The sequence below is a fragment of the Pleurodeles waltl genome, chromosome 4_2 (assembly GCF_031143425.1).
Source record: "Pleurodeles waltl isolate 20211129_DDA chromosome 4_2, aPleWal1.hap1.20221129, whole genome shotgun sequence".
In the NCBI taxonomy this organism is placed as follows: domain Eukaryota; kingdom Metazoa; phylum Chordata; class Amphibia; order Caudata; family Salamandridae; genus Pleurodeles; species Pleurodeles waltl.
In genome coordinates this window covers 560,349-577,459 of record NC_090443.1, presented here as the reverse complement: position 1 = coordinate 577,459, position 17,111 = coordinate 560,349, and the positions used below count along the sequence as shown (strand labels likewise).

Below are 17,111 nucleotides of genomic sequence, written 5' to 3'. Positions count from 1 at the left end.
GGCTTCTTCTTCCATTTCTTGCCACATGGTATGTCCACTTACTGACTCTATCACTTTCCAGCACAAGGTAAGTCAGTACTTGGCTTTGTCTCTTGTTATACGATTCCCACTAAAAGGCAGGACTCCATACTAGGATGGCAGACCTTCAGGGCGAGAGGATTGAGTTAATCTACACCATCAGAAACTGTCACCCCAATACCTAGCTAGCTCACAGTGCCTCACCTGAATCCTCAACCTTCCTAGTGTAACAGACTCCCAAGGAATTTGTGGAAACAGATCTTACTCCTTTCATTGTTTACTTAGGCATGCCCAGGGTAAACACAAGAAAGATGCAAACAAAGGTTGTCAAACATTTATTGAAATAATCATATTCTTGTATAGAGAGAATGAGCTCCGATTATTAGGCAGATGAAACAAAGGTTTGTAACCAGCATTATTACCATGGAGAAAAGAATGAACAGTCAAACCATGGTAATGTTAAATCAGTATATTCCTACCTAGCACTATCTAAAATCTGAGCACATAGCAGGTGTACCCTCTGCTTGTCCCCGATCTAATAGGATAGCATGAGGCCCCGATATCTGGAGAGCTGAGCCAGAGTGCAAATCTAGAGTGAATCCTTCTCTGCAAGATGAAGATCAGCCTCAGCAGAGCTACATGTTGAACACAGAATTAGTTCCAGGACAGTAGTCGCCAGAATGCTCCTCTAACCCATCTGGGGCAAGACATCGTTTATATACCCAGGCCATACTGTGTTAGAGGAACAGCTCCGCTCTGATGCAATGATATGTCTAGATGTTAGAAGCTGTCTCAAAACGGGCAATGCAAGCAATAGAATATCTTGCTCTATGTTCCAAGCCGTGAACAGAGTACACAGATTACATGTCGAGAAAGTTGACTACAAAGAAGCAGTCTGTACAATATATTCTCAAAAAATATTGTGCATGCATAAAGTGTGTGAAATGTAATTGCTAAAATTAGACGGCAACTTAAACATGTAAAACAAAGTTAAGCCAAAATGGAGTACGAACATGGGCTCAGGAAGGCCTCACAACACTCTCACTGTCTGCTCCATTTCCAGGAAAATGCACATTCTCTCCTTGGTTCTTCCTTTTCTGGTCACATGGTTCTTACAGTCCTTGCCTCTTCAACTTCTCAGCACATTTTGTGTCAGTTGGTTGCTTCAGTGATGTGATAGTATTTGTGGAGTATGGATGAAGGTCTCTGTATACTTTTGAGTTAGGCACTTGTTAAGGTGCTCCCGCCCAAACCCCCTCATTAGCTGGCGTGTCACTATGTCCGGAGACGGATCGCATCCCCTCCACTCCATCCTCGCAGCTCCTGTAACAAGAAGTGACGGAAAACAGATGTCAGGAGGGCAGAGATACGAAAACAACAGTGGCAAAGGACTTTTGCTTGCGGGAACGGAGACCCGGAAGTGACTCCCCAACAAATAAATTCCATTGGGTGTACCCAAAAGATCAACCGGAAGGAGGGCAGAATACAAAAGTAAAAGGGCAAGAGAAAATAGAGCGTGGGGAAACAAAGGGGCAGAGCGAATGTGAAGGAGTAAAGGAACAAGAGAAAGCGGATATATCACGAAGCAAGAACCACAAAGGAGAGGAGCGTTGGATACAGGCTTTGAAACCCCCTGGGCTTAAAACCAGACGCAGCGTAACCCAATGGAGGAAGCCAACTGGGAAGATGCCGATTGGAGAGAGGAGGCAGTTGAGACCTGGATGGAAGAATAGTGGTGTCCATCACCTCCTGACTACGCTCTGACCCCACCACAACTCAGGGAGAGTTGTGGCCCTCGCGGTGAGTGAACAGGGGCCGTCAGATATTATTACAGGGAGGGTTTATTTTATGGTATAATTTCAGTTTTTCTTATTTCTGTTCTGGCGTGAGTATTTTTCTTTTTCCATTTTCTTCTGCGTTTTTATTTTTTTCTCTGGCTTGCGTCTGAGACCACTTCTTTCTTTCTCCTCTATGCCACCCAGATCTGGGAGAGGGGAGTGTTCCACTGAAGACTTACAGCATCTACTCCAGTCCTCATGGTGTTCTTGTGCATGAATAAAGTACCATACCCCAGTGTCTGAGAGCTTTCCCACCCTTTCCACCCCTCCCATGGCCATAATCATAACACTCTGTTCCCCAGATGAGTGACACCATATGGGTATATCAGTGGCGGTGAATACTATAAAAGATAACAACTTACCTCAGTGTCTCTTCTTTCCCCAAGAATGATGGTGAGAGATCAGCAAGAATTCTAAGAGAAGGAAAGAGAACAAGAGAAAACAGTCACTCCCTGATCACAGTTGAGCCACTTACACAGGACTCTCCCTACGATAGAAAAAACAAGAGAAGCATTGTTATCGTTGCAGTGGACAAATATGTACTTGTAATAAATGCGAAAATTCAACCATGACCTGAGCCTCCTAAGCCTTATTTCCGGCCCACCCTTCAACAGTACTGTAAGTACAATTTAGTGATCTCTTACTGAATGCTGCAGTGTGGGAAAAATTAAGTATTTGTTGCAATGGTAATGTCCTCTGCATGGTCTACAGCCATGTTCCCCTCCATCAAGTGACTTACTGTTTGTAACTGTTATTCTGGTTTTTCATTTTTGCCCTGACAACACAAACATCTAGTGTATGTGTACAGAGACTTGGCCTTGTTCCTTGACATGAGTACTGTTCTTTACTGGTCTCATGTCATGGGAGGGCGCACCAAGTGTTGCCTCATTGACAGACAATAGACTACTGTCCGTCATGGATTTAATAAATAGCATGGCGGTGACAGCCTACCATGTCTTGTGAATCCATAGTTCTGACCCAACTGTTTTATCTGTTTAAAGAGAGAGGAGGACTACAGGCACGCTCATGTAAAGTTCTACTTCTGTGCGCTTGCCCAAATCCTAGAACTAGTATTACAAGTGTTTGTGTATGCAGTCTGTGTGGTACATGCAAGCTGTGTATGAGTGCACCAGAGTAATGAAGACCTTTGAAATCCATTTTGGATACCCCTGGCTTAGCCTTTTGCACAAAATGGAGATGGGGTTGTTTTCCTTGACATGGACATGTATTGTTAGGGAGGAAACCTAGATACTGAAGTGAGACAAGGCTAACTCAGTTATGTTTTTTTACTGAGCAGAGAGCTGCTTATTAGTCTTCCTGAACTGCCACTTAGTGGATGGTAGGGGTAAAGGGTGAGACTGCAGGCCCTGCTTTTAGTCTTCCCTGATTACACTTTCAGATGGCTGTTGATTTCCAGGTGCAGATCCCTCACACCTCTTTCTGTCTCTGTTTTTTGTGCTCCAGGCTGGAGACAACCCCGCTGCAAGAAGCATCACTCTACACAAATGCTTTGTCTTGAGTCTGGAAAGGAACCTGGAAGAAGAACCAACCCTAACCAGTTCTGAAAGTGCGGGCAGTGGATACACATATACTGTCTACCTTTACTGTCTAAAAGTAAGAGCAATTTCAGAAAATGAGAAAGACCCTTTGTTAGAAATGGGGTCTCTAGTTGGCAGTGGTTTGCACCCTGCCCAAGTAGGAGCTCTCACTCTAGTCAGGGTAAGTGAGTCACAAAGCTAAGATAACCCTGCTCACCCCCTTTGTAGCTTGGCATGAGCAGTCAAGCTTCTCTCAGAGGCAATGTGAATAGTATTTGCACACACACACACACACACACAGTAACACAGTGAAAACACTACAAGAGGACTCCACACCAGTTTAGACGAATAGCCAATATTTATCTGAATAAAACAAGAACAAAATTACAAAAATCCAACATACACAAGCAAAGATATGAATTTTTAAAGGTTAAATCTCAATAAAAGTGCTTAGAAACACAATAGCTCCAACTGGGGCTATCACACCATCATTGACGGAGTTGTTCTCAACAGTCCAGCACTACTCGCAATGGATTGCAGACCGGTCATGGAGTCGCACGGACCTCAGGCACAGTACCTTTGGTAAAAAAAGAACAAAGACATTGCACGGAGTCAGGGAGGTGAGCCGTCATTGGAGCTGGTGCAGCGTTGGTTCCTTACTGCTACTGGGGAGACGAGGCATTGGTTCCTTACTGCCAGGCAGGGGAGTTTAGGCGTCGGTTCCTTATTGTTGCAGGGGAGGTGATGCGGCGGCGGTGGTGAGGCATCAGTTCCTTACAATCCGGCAGGGTTGATGAATCCAGCAGGTCAAGATGTGAGGTGTCAACTTTGCTGTGTTGCAAGCACACCATGTGGCCACAGGTGGGGACACAGCACTCAGGACTCATGCTGTAGTGGCACTTTGGAGGCGATGAAGCAGCGTCTGGCTCGCGGCATCGGTTGGGGTCATTGCACTCAGCGGGCCACGGTTAATGGTGTAGGCAGTGGCGTGGAGTCAGACAGTGGCACCAGTTCCGAAGTAATTCTGGGGTCGATGCTCTTGGTTTCTTCTTGGTTACACCAGAACTCACTCCAAAGGACCCAGGGAATGGATTTGGCCCCACTTGGAGAGTCAGGGCTCTCAGCAAGAGAGCCTAGGTGTTGGCAAATGAAGGCTTTCATATCCCTGTGACTTCTAACAGGAGGCAAGCTCAGTTCAAGCCCTTGGAGATCCTTGGAAAGCAGGATATAGAAAGCAGGGTCCAGTCCTTTTGCTCCCAGGACAGAAGCAGTAAGCAGTAGGCCAGCACAGCAAAGCAACAGGCAGAGTGGTAGTCCCTCCTATGGCTCTAGCTGCCTTTGCAGTAGGCAAACTTCAAAGGAAAGTCTTTGTAGTGCACAAGACCCTGCCTTTCCTGCCCTGGCCCCAAAGACACTCCAGGGGGGTGGAGAATGCTTTGTGCAAGAACAGACACAGCCCTATTCAGGTGCAAGTCAGCTCCTCCCTCCACTCTAGTCCAGGAAGACCCATCAAGATATGTAGGGCACACCTCAGCTCCCTTTATGTGACTGACTAGAGAGAATTCACAAACAGCCCAACTATCATCCTGACCCAGACGTGTATTCCACAACTAGACAGAGGCACAGAATTGTTAAGCAAGAAAATGCCCACTTTCTAAAAGAGGCATTTTCAGACTTACAATCTGAAAACTAACTTCACCAAAAGATGTATTTTTAAATTGTGAGTTCAGAGACCCCAAACTCCATATCTCTATCTGCTCCCAGTGGGAAATTACACCTGAAATATGTTTCAAGGCAATCCCCATGTTAACCTATGGGAGATAGGCCTTGCAATAGTGACAACAGAATTCAGCAGTATTTCACTATCAAAGCATGTAAAACACATCAGTATGTGTCCTACCTTTAACCCCTTGGGTGCTATGGACGTAACGGTTATGTCCTGGACCCGACCCACAGGCGGAGCGCTAGCGCTCACCCCTTTGGCGACCCCCCCCCCCACTGAGAGTGGCAGCGGAAGACCTTCTGCTGCTACCCCCGACCCCCGTGACATCTGATGACGTCATTGCGCACCACGCGCTGAGGTCATCAGAGGACGCGCTGCTAGCATAGCTTCCAGCACGTCCCAAGGAGAAACTGATTAGTTTCTAATCAGGAAAGGAGAAGGAGGAGGTTAAAGAGGCATAAAAGGAAAGGCTTTTCATTTCTTTTCAGGTCTCCCTGAGCATTCCTGCAGCGCAATTGCATAGCGATCGTGCTGCAGGAATGCCCACTAGACAACAGGGATTTTTTATTTTTTTTTTACATCTTACATTAGGGGAGCGGCCACTTAGCGAAGCATCACTCCCAGGGGGGCATTATAGTTTAGGCCATTTCTGCCCCCTTTGGGAGCAGATCGGCCTATTTTAATTAGGCCCATCTGCCCCCAAGGGGGGCAGAAACCACTAGACACCAGGGATTTTTTTCCATTTACTTTACAGGCAAGGGTCGCTCCCCATGGGGGCATATAATTTTAGAGCTTGCCCTTGGGGGCAGATTGGCCTATTTTTATTAGGCCCATCTGGCCCCAAGGGGGGCAGAAACCACTAGACAACAGGGATTTTTTTAAATTATTATTTATTTTACATAAGGGGAGCGGCCCCTTATACAAGGGTCACTTCCCATGGGGGCATAATATTTTAGGCAATTTCTGCCTCCCTTGGGGACAGACCGGCCTATTTTCATTTGGCCCATCTGTCCCCAAGGGGGGCAGAAACCACTTAGGCACCAGGGATTGTTGTGTGTGTGCGTGTGTGTTTTGTTTGGGGAGGAGGCCCCTCGGGCAGGGGTCGTTCCCCATGGGGCACATTACTGCTGGTCATTTCTGCCCCCTTGGGGGCAGATTAGCCTATTTTTGTAAGGCCCATCCGCCCCCAAGGGTTGGGGAAGCTCAATAGACACTAGGGATTTTTTACCCCCACCCCAACAAAGGGGACAAAGTCGTTCTGCCCACCGGGGGGCAGATGGGGTAGTTACCCCCGATCTGCCCCCGAGGGGGCAGAAAGTCCACTAGATGCCAGGGACTTTAAAAAAAAATCTGAGGAGTGGGGGCTGCCAACCACTATGGTCATGGTTCTGCCTCTCACCCCAACTGAAGAGGGTAACAGAAAAATGTGCTGTGTCCACGTTGTGTTTTGGGGTATTTCCTGTCACGGGCACTAGGCCTCCCCACACAAGTGAGGTACCATTTTTATCGGGAGACATGGGGGAATGATAGGTGGAAGGAAGTTTGTGACTCCTCTCAGATTCCATAACTTTGCAGCACTGAAATGTGAGGAAAAGGTGTTTTTTTAGCCACATTGTGAGGTTTGCAAACGATTCTGGGTGACAGAACCCAGTGAAAGCCCCACAAGCCACCCCATCCTGGATTTCCCTAGGTGTCTAGTTTAAAAAAATGTACAGGTTAGGTAGGTTTCCCTAAGTTCCCACTGAGCTACAGCCCAAAATCCATAGCTAGACACTTTGCAAAAAACATGTTTGGTTTTCAGTGGAAAAAATGTGCTGTGTCCATGTTGCGTTACTTGTCATGGGCACTCAGTCTACCCACACAAGTGCGGTACAATTTTTATCAGAAGGACAAGTGTGTTAGAAATGGGGTCTCTAGTTGGCAGTCTGTTTGCACACTGTCCAAGTGAGGACCCTCACTCTAGTCAGGATAAGGGAGATACCCAGCTCAGATAACCCCTGCTCATCCCCTTGGTAGCTTGGCACAAGCAGTCAGGCTTATCTCTGAAGCAATGTGTAAAGCATAACACACAGTCATATAGTGAAAACACTACAAAAGGACACCACACCAGTTTGAGAAAAATAGCCAATATTTATCAGTTTAACACAACACCAAAATGAGAAAAATCCAACATACAGTAATATGTATATGAATTTTGCAAGAATTAACTTAAAAATACAGTTCCTTGATATTGATAGCTTCGCCTGGGGCTATCACAGGATCATGAACAACAAATCCAACAGTACAGGCCGGCCGCGGCATCGCGGGCCAACTACAATGTCGGGAAGACCCGCAAACAGTACCCTGGAAATGTAGGGCGTCGTGATCCTCACAACGAGATCCGGAGAGCGGCATCAGTGGCGTCACTGGCATTGATTCCGGAGGATGGTGCAGGGGTCGTGAAGGTCTTGAAGTCACATGCATTGCAGATGAACTCCGGGCTGATGACGAAGTCAGGAGCACTGACGTGGATGGCGTCGGGGCTGCGGTGCAAAGTGAGCCAATGCGATGTGCGGTGCCTACAGGTCACGGAGCAGGCAGTGGCTTGGTGACGGCGTCCTGCGGTGTTGGTGAGACCAGGGCTGCAGTGTGAAGCGGGGCAGTGAGACGTGCGGTGTCTCTAGGTCATGGTGCAGGCAGCAGCATTGTTGTTGCTGAAGCACTGTCGTCGGTAGGCCCAAGACATCAGTGCAGCACGAGGCGGGCTCTGTGCGGCACCCACAGGTCTCAGTGCTGACAGGGGTGTCTGTTGACAACACTGGAGTCAACAGCACTGGCGTCGGTGGACTGGTGCTGTGGTGCGGGACGGGATGGTGCTTTGTGTGCCTCACGAGCGTTGTCCACAGGCCACGGTGCACGCAGTGGCACCAGTGACAGCAGGGAGCGGTGGCAACGGGATATAAAGGCTGCAGTGTCAGCAAGGCAATGCGGAGTGCGGGGTCCACTGGTCACGATGCAAGCAGTGGCTCAGTGCCAGTGTCAGGTGGCATCGTCAGTGAGACCAGGGTTGCGGTGCGACGTGGGGCACGGCTCCATGTGGCGTCGTCAGGTCACGGTGCAGACAGCGGTGTCGTTGACAGCGTTGCAGTGGTTTTTCTTCTGTTGCAGCACAAAACACACAGCTCCCAGTGCTGTAGACAGATGAAGCTGAAGTGTTTGATATCCCTAAGACTTCCAACAGGAGACAAGCTCTACCCCAAGCCCTTGGAGAAACTCCACAAGCAGGATACCCAGCAAAGTCCAGTCTTTGCCCTCTTTAAGGCAGAAGCAGCAATTGCAGGCCAACCCAGCAAAGCGCACAGAGCAAAGGGGCAGTACTCCTCCTCCAGCTCTTTAGCTCTTCTCCTTGGCAGAGGTTCCTCTTGACCCAGAAGTGTTCTACAAATCTGGGGTTTTGGGTCCACTACTTATACCCAGTTCTGCCTTTGAAGTAGGCAAACGTCAAAGGAAAGTCTCTGTTATTGAAAAGATCCTGCCTTGCCCAGGCCTGGCCCCAGACACACACCAGGGGGTTGGAGACTGCATTCTGTGAGGGCTGGCAAAGCCCTTACAGGTGTAAGTGACCACTCCTCCCTCTTCTCTATCCCAGATTGCCCATCAGGATATGCAGACTACACCCCAGCTCCCTTTGTGTCACTGTGTAGAGGGAATTCACAACAGCCCAACTGTCAGTCTGATCCAGACGTGGAATACACAAGCAGGCAGAGGCACAGAATGGTTTAAGCAAGAAAATGCCCACTTTCTAAAAGTGGCATTTACAAACTGACAATCTAAAAACCAACTTTACCAAAATGTGTATTTTTAAATTGTGAGTTGAGGGACCCCAAACTCCATATCTACAGCACCCATGTTAACCTATGAGAGAGATAGGCCTTGCAACAATGAAAAACAAATTTGGCAGTATTTCACTGTCATGACTCAGGGCTAGAAAAATCTGACAATTGGCTATTAGCAATTAAGATGTCTTTAAATCTTATTCTTATCATATTTGTTCTGTGTTGAGGGACAGAGGTCAAAAGTCAGTTTGTCTTCTTGCAGTGCAAATACTTTTCCTTGTGGCTGCAGAGTTCCATGATTTTGTAATGTGAACTGACTGACCTATGTGAAATGAAAGGCTTTTGGTATCAGGTTTTTCCTAACACACAACATTTATATAACTAAGTCAACTTCACAAACATTTCAAAATATATTTCAGTAGCTGTGAAAGACCATATTTTCTTCTTCTGCATGATGAAAAAATATTTTAATAGAAAGAAAAAAAGTCAGAACACTTTACCTGGTGATGTGCAAATGATAAATGTTTTCTGAAACCCAATTTTCACGGATTATTGTTAATACACTATATAGTTTTATCAGTAAAGCTGCAACTCAGTGGGAAGGTTTTTGGACATTTCTTGGAAATTAACTGTCTGTAAATAACAGTGCACTACTACATCATGCTTTAGGAATAAATGTATTAAAAGTGAGTGTTTAAACATAAACCTAGGAACACTCCTACCCTGATGACAAAGCTACTAATAAACTAAGAGGCAAGTCATGCATGGATCATGTGTACACTATATGTGGGCTAGATTTCTTATGCATGGAGCAAACGTTTCGTGTATTAAATCAAACAAAAGAGGATTTTTTTACAGCAGAAATGCTGAACTCACAAATGTTAAGGTGGACTCATATATAAGAATGAAGAAAAAGTCAACTGTAAAATACTATATTTGCCTAGGATCACACGATTTGAGACCCTTTTCTAGGTCAAGTACATTACAGTTAGGTAGAGTAAATTATTCAAGTTACTCAACCTGCAGGTCTAGTAACATTTTTATGATTTTTCGAGGCCTGGTACTTGTAAAACACATTAGTACATGTTTTACCTTTAACATACAATGCATCCTGCCCATGGGCTACCTAGGGCCTACCTTAGGGGTGCCTTACATGTACAAAAAGGGAAGGTTTGGGCCTGGCAAGTGGGTACACTTGCCAGGTCGAATTGGCAGTGCAAGACTGTACACACAGGCACTGCAGTGGCAGGTCTGAGGCATATTTACAAGGCTACTTATGTGCCAAAAAGACGAGGGGAACCACACCAAGGTCTAACACCCATCACACCAAGGAGACAGGGTTCCACAAACCAAAAAAATATTTAATTCCCCTGGGTACCCTACTCACATCGATACTCACACTATACATACCTATCGAACACCCAATCTAACACAACCACATAGCACCTAAGAGTAAGAAAAACATATATGGCTTTAATTTTTCCATATGCACACCATAAAATGTTTTTCGGATTTACCATTTCATATGTATAACAACACAGTTAAAATTACAACACATATATGTATGTATGTATATATATATATATATATATATATATATTTTGTGTTGCTAAAGTTGCCCTAAGTGAGAAGGGTATGCCCAGACGAGGGTCCCTTGCTCATTGTGCCACTGGATTCAAGCTAGCCTGGCTGATGAAGGGTAATACCCTGAAACCGGTCCCAGGATGCTTGCTTCCGATCCAGGGAGGACCTGGCTTGGCAGTTCGGGCTGGAGTGTTCCCATGAGGAACAGGTTCAAAACTGATTTGCATATGGCTGGGTCCAAACTGGGGCGGCATGGTGAGCAAAAGAACAATGGATTAAACCCAGATCTGTGACTGGGGGTGAGTGTTTGCATTGTTCAGCACTCCGTCCATCATCCTTTTGTGTTGCTAAAGTTGCCCTAAGTGGGAAGGGTATGCCCAGATGTGGGTCCCTTGCTCACCGTACCACTGGATTCAAGCTAGCCTGGCTGATGAAGGGTGATACCCTGAAACTGGTCCCAGGATGCTTGTTTCTGGTCCAGGGAGGACCAGGCTTGGCAGTTCGGGCTGGACTGTTCCCACAAGGAACAGGGTCAAGACTGATTTGCATATGGCTGGGTCCAATATGGGGTGGCATGGTGAACAAAAGAACAATGTATTGAACCCAGATTTGTGACTGGGGGTGAGTGTTTGCATTGTTCGGCACTCTGTCAATCATCCTTTTGTGTTGCTAAAGTTGCCCTAAGTGTGAAGGGTATTCAGAGATGTGGGTCCCTTGCTCACTGTGCCACTGGATTCAAGCTAGCCTGGCTGATGAAGGGTGATACCCTGAAACTGGTCCCAGGATGCTTGTTTCCAGTCTAGGGAGGACCTGGCTTGGCAGTTCGGGCTGGACTGTTCCCATGAGGAACAGGGTCAAGACTGATTTGCATACGGCTGGGTCCAAACTGGGGTGGCATGGTGAGCAAAAGAACAATGGATTAAACCCAGATCTATGACTGGGGGTGAGTGTTTGCGAATTGGGCCGGTGATTCTTGGTGCACATGGAAAGTGCAGCCCCCGCTGCCCTGGGGACTACCGCCTCCCCAGGGCTTTCATTTTAATATATGTGTCCCCCGTACCCCTGGGACCACCACCTCTCCAGGGCCTTCATTTTTACATATGTGGGGGTCCCGCACCCCCCTGCTGCCCTGGGGACCGCCGCCTCACCAGGGCTTCGAGTTAATTTTTTGCACCCCAGGGGCCACCACCCTCTGGGGCAAAGCATAATTAAAGTGAAGGGGGGTCCCTTTGTGACACTCCTGCCCCAGGGACCACCACCCCCTGGGGCTTTGCTTTAAATGTGTGCAGGGGGGCCCGTGGTTCCCTGCGCCCCGGGACCGCCACCCCTGTGGTACAGCTTAAAAAAGGTGACCTTGACACTGTGCTTTGAGGGTTCGAGTCCAGCTGGACTCATTTCCATTTTTTTTTTCAACTAATTATTATATTTAAAAAAAAATACATTTTTTTATTTTAAATTAGAATCAAATACCACATTCTAAGTATATCAGACATCAAAGCCCAAAAACTCTTATCTCTCTCCTCTCACTTTCTTTCTCTCTCTGTCTCTCTTTCAATCAATTCTCCCACTCACACACCAACTCAGGCACTTATGCACCCACTCACAGACCCACTCAGACACTCACGCATCCACCCACAGACCCACTCAGATGCTCACGCACCCACTCACAGACCCACTCAGACAGTTATGAACCCACTCACATACCCACTCAGACCATCAAACACCCACTCACAGACCTACTGACACCCTGATGCACACACTCACAGAGCGCACACCTACTGATGCACTCACTAAAACACTGATGTAGGAATTCTCACACCCAGACAGACACTCTCATAACCACTCGTGCTCCCAGATACAGCCTCTCACACTTATTCTCACTCCCAGAGAGGCCGTGGCCAACTTCTGCTGTGCATGCACAAAGGGCCGTGAACAGCATTGGGTTAGGTGGTTAGGGAGGTTGGCCACAGGGACTGGCTGCAGCCCAGCCCTTGCGGGCAACCCCTGCTGCGCACAGGACAAGGCTGTGCACAGTGCAATGTTTGATGCCTATAGGGGGTTGGCCTCAGCGACTGGCCCAACCGCCATAAATTACTATATGTTAAAAAAACATAAAAATTCACTAAAAAAAACAAAGGTTACAGGGACATTATAGTTAGATTCTGAATTTACTCGTACAAATCCACAGAAGTTCAGCAGTTATAGTTAGAGTTTTTTCAATTAACTAAAACTTGTGCCCTAAGGTAACTAAACCTTGCGCCTTCGCCATGCTCAGCTAATTACTCCACAAATTATATCATTAATGACATATTCTATGCCATCTTTCATATTCTCACTGCAACATCTGCAATAAAATTACTAATCAGACAACATGCATGGCGAGGGCGCAAGTTATAGTTACTTTGGTTTTTTTCAGTGAATATATATATATATATATATATATGTAAATATATATAAAACATAGGACATAGGAGGAATCACAAAGGATAATACAATTGGTCTTCACAAACACATCTACTTTTTATGTCAACAGGTCTCCATGAATTCATTAAATAATATATACAGATTCCCAAATAAATTGCAGATCATGAAGAATGAAGTAAGGAGATGTATATGTTATTTCGTTGTGTATTGATGTGAGTATTGTACCCAGGAGAATTAAATATGTTTTGGTTTTTAAAAGTGGGACACCACCAGCCCACTTTTGGTTCCATTTCCAATTACTCCATAGTCAAGGAAGGGAGCTCTCTGCAGAGTACTCAGAAGACTGCTCTCAAAGCAGAGTTGGTGTCTGCCTGACAGCTAGCTTCTCAAAGGCGAGAGGACATCACCTGAGTCTGACCCTCTTTCCTGAATAACTGTATATTAGCCCAGAAGTGCCTCAAAGTCCGCCGGCCCACTAAGAGAAGGAAGGAGCCTGCCAACCCTGCAGGAGGAATGACTGTCCAGGAAGAGCAAGGTACAGTGGGCCTCCAGTGCCAGTGGGACTTCCAGAAGTACGACCAAAGAACATCCAATATACCCCGGTGCCTGCAGCAGGAGTTTCTTGCGGGGCTTGGAAGTAGCGGAGTGGTGCACAGGGGGGAACAAACATTAGAATAAGTGTAAAAAATGAATCACTTACCTTGCTCGCGCGCCCGCGCTGCTCCTCTCCTTCGTCATGCTGCAGGAACAGGCTCCCAGCCTGCCCTGCGGCCGATCCTGACGCTGCTCAGAACAGCGTCAGAATTGGCTGGGAGTGCCCAGCCAGAGCGCTCCAAGGCAGACTGGGAGCCTGTGCAGGCTCTCTCCAGCCCGGCAACACAGTTGCCGGGCTGGTGAGAGCCCACTGCGCATGTATGTTTAGCCGGCCCGAGACGGCTGGCCAAACATGCATGCGCTCTGAGGGGGAATGCTGAGCATTCCCCATCACTCCTTGTCACCCCCGTGGCCCCACCCCTTTAAAAGAAAATGATAATAAACAAAGTTTATTTTCCTTTTCTTTCAAAGGTTTTGCAGCTGCCGCTGCTGGGGGCAGGGGGGTGACGCTCCTCCACCCTAATGGAGGAGCCAGCCCTGGCCTGCAGACGTACAGTATTTCTGGAAGCTGTTCCTGGTGGGCTTGCCCCCTGACATCACCAAAGCCCATTAAGGGCTGCGATCTGAAGCCAGATTGGGCCGTGCTGGCCATATTTCCCAGAAGATGATCAGAATGTGTGTGGTCATGTTGTCCAGGAAGAAGATCAGCTTGTGGGTTGCTGCACCACAGAAAGAAGATTGGCCTTAAGTGCTAATGGCGGTGTACTTGGCCCAGTTTGCAGAGCAGTAATAAGAGGGACTGCAGGAATTTAGAGGCAAAGGTCCTCAACCCCAATGGTTGAAGCCCAGTATCCCCTGCTTGCCCTGTAGCCACCTGAACATGTCCTGACAGCATTACACCACTGCAGTATAGTGTGACATAGTGGGTAATATGATCTTACAAGTGAGTTTAGCAGGCCAGTGTGGGTGGCCATGTTGTTATACTGAGAAAAAGAAAGAGTGATGGAAGAGATGCTTACATTTATCTCTGTGACAGTAATTACTTAGAACGCATTCCACTCCGTCATTTTCTAGCCCACTATGCCATCCTACACAGATACCAGCCATATTTAAGTTAGTACCAACAGGAAGAGTGCAGCCTAAAAATGCCAGGCATCGTTCCCTTCAGATAGCAACACGGGGGACCCCAGAATAGGCATAATTAGAATTCAAAACCCTTCTAGAAATCATCCGCGCGAATCAGACATCAAGAAGCCTGGGTCACTGTGGAAACTAAACCCCAAACAGACTTCATTAAACAAGGGCCATTATTGAATTCTTATTTACTGTGGATGCAAAACGGGATAAAATGTGTGGATTCTTTTATTTTCATTCCATGGATGCTTCCCAGTATTTGACCAGTAGACATTAGTGCAGTGTGCCCGCTCTGATTAATGCTGTTTATTTTCTAGGAATAAAATGGACTTTTCATGCGCTGTTAAGCAGATTGTCTTAATTATGTAATGAGACAATAATGAGCAGGATGGTTCAGTGATGAATGGATTTCATACGATGGGGAGAGGAATATGCTGCCATTTTCCTTCCCGGCGGAAGCGCCTCAGTGATTTTAATTTCACCACATACCCCTGACAATGTGGCCATTTATAACCACATTAAATTACTCTCTCAACAAAAGGACTGTAACCTCCACTAAATGAGCCTCTGCTGTCAGCCAATCAGCTTAGAGGGAAGGCACGTCCAGGCGCAGAAAGGGATGTGTTCACTAGCTTACTGCCATGATTATGTGGCTACAAAAGGGCCCTTGTCACTTTAAAATACGTTTCAGTACCCAAGTCAATGATTCTCAGTAGTTCACCTTGGAGGAATGAACGGCTGGGTTGGCCCTGCTGGCTTTAAAACTGTAACAAACAACACATTTATGACAGGAATGCGTGAATTAATGTCAACCATTGGCGAAAGCTCTGGCAGCATTGTTTTGCCCCCATCCCACTATGGGCAGAGGCTAGTCATATGCAAACCCACCTTGGTCCTGCCCCAATAGAAATTGAATGCATAGATTACTTACTAGTAATGTCATTACTCCGAGTCCAGACTTCCTTGTTCTGATCATTACGAAATGAGGCATTCATACTGCCAAAGACACTTGCCTAAGCCCAAATTCCTGTAAAAAATATACTTAACACAAACCCCACCTCTCCCTCCTGGTACATATAGCTTTGGCTTACCTGGAAACAGACTGTTCATGTTTGTAATCACAGGCCAGCTGAGTGTTGGGCACAGGCTGCTACGATTTATTCTTTGGTCCAGTAATATCTGCATGTCTTCCGTTACTGTTGACTCGGAATGCAGGCGGCATATCTACTGCAAGGACAAGGAGCCGCCTGCATGTGAGGTGAAAGTTGTTTCTTTTGGTCCTCTCACTGTGATATTTGCCTAAAAAGCTGTTTGTTTATTTTAGCAGCTGTTTATGACTTCCCAGACAGTGCTCTGTGGACAACTCATGCTTCCTGCAGTAAGGAGATAAATGTCAAGTTTACAGGCTGGGGAGTCACTGTGATTAAAAATGGCTCCTCAAGCTTGTGTTTTACCAGTTTGTTTGAGGGTTTTTCCCATTCTGTGTCAATGGGAAAATGTGTTCGTACATATGGCCCTTAGTTTACTCTGCGGGTCTGTTCTCTGGTGCAAGCATTTCTTCTGTCATCCAGTTTTGAATGATGGAAGAAGGGGTAGATTATGTTCATGCTGTTTTCAGGTTAAGCCACAGCAGCATTTTGAGCCCTTTTCAGTTGCTGCATGGTGTGAGCATCTTGAAGGGCAGCCATAAAAAAGGGAAGAAATAAAAGAAGGGATAATAAAAGTAGAAGTTCAAGTGCTACAAGTGTTCTGATAGGGGTTCATATGAAGCATATTTGCACCCAAAGTTTTCATTGGTCAATTTCTAGGAGTATTTATATAGGTTTCATTTTTTTCTGTTTCATTGGTTGTTTGTTCAACATGGAAATAAAGCATGCATCAAAGAGAAGGCATTTTTCTTCAGATTCCTCTTCTGCTGAGAAGGAGAGACGCCAATCCAGAAGTGATTCCAGCCACCACAGCAAGAGAGCTCTATAGGAAGAGAAGTATTTGTCTCCAGCAGATGTCCAGTCCCTGATTAAAGAGGCAGTTTCTACAGCATTGAAAGAAGAAAGAGCCAAACATAAAAGAGGTGTTAAGGACACTGATTCTTGTTCGGAATATGACCCTGGTACTAGCACTTCAAGAGTGGCAAGTTTATCAGGAGAGAAGATGTCTATCAACTTCTGGAGCACGTTAGAAATAATTTCGGTTTTCAAGAAGCTTCTCAGCCTCAAGTTGATGATGATCTGTTCCCACAGTGTTCACAACCATCTCAACTGAGCATGCCATTTCATGAGAAAAGCAGAACTGGTACTTCATGAATGGAAGGATTTGGAACATATTAATTTACCCAGATTTTTGCAGAAGATGTATGGTTTGGAGAATGTGGAGCAGGAACTTCCACATAATATTAAGATTGATGTCATGCTGGCAACTCCAATAGGACATTCATCTATCAATC

General features: G+C 46.3%; 1 long non-coding RNA gene across 1 annotated transcript; it reads right to left on the bottom strand.

Annotated features, from left to right (window-relative positions):
* Positions 1-396: 396 nt before the first annotated feature.
* On the bottom strand, positions 397-15,631 carry LOC138294061 (uncharacterized). The gene is made up of 3 exons (XR_011203161.1): positions 15,600-15,631; positions 2,219-2,269; positions 397-1,341 (listed from the first exon to the last, which is right to left on the bottom strand). It is a non-coding gene; the product is annotated as an uncharacterized lncRNA (long non-coding RNA).
* Positions 15,632-17,111: the final 1,480 nt, after the last annotated feature.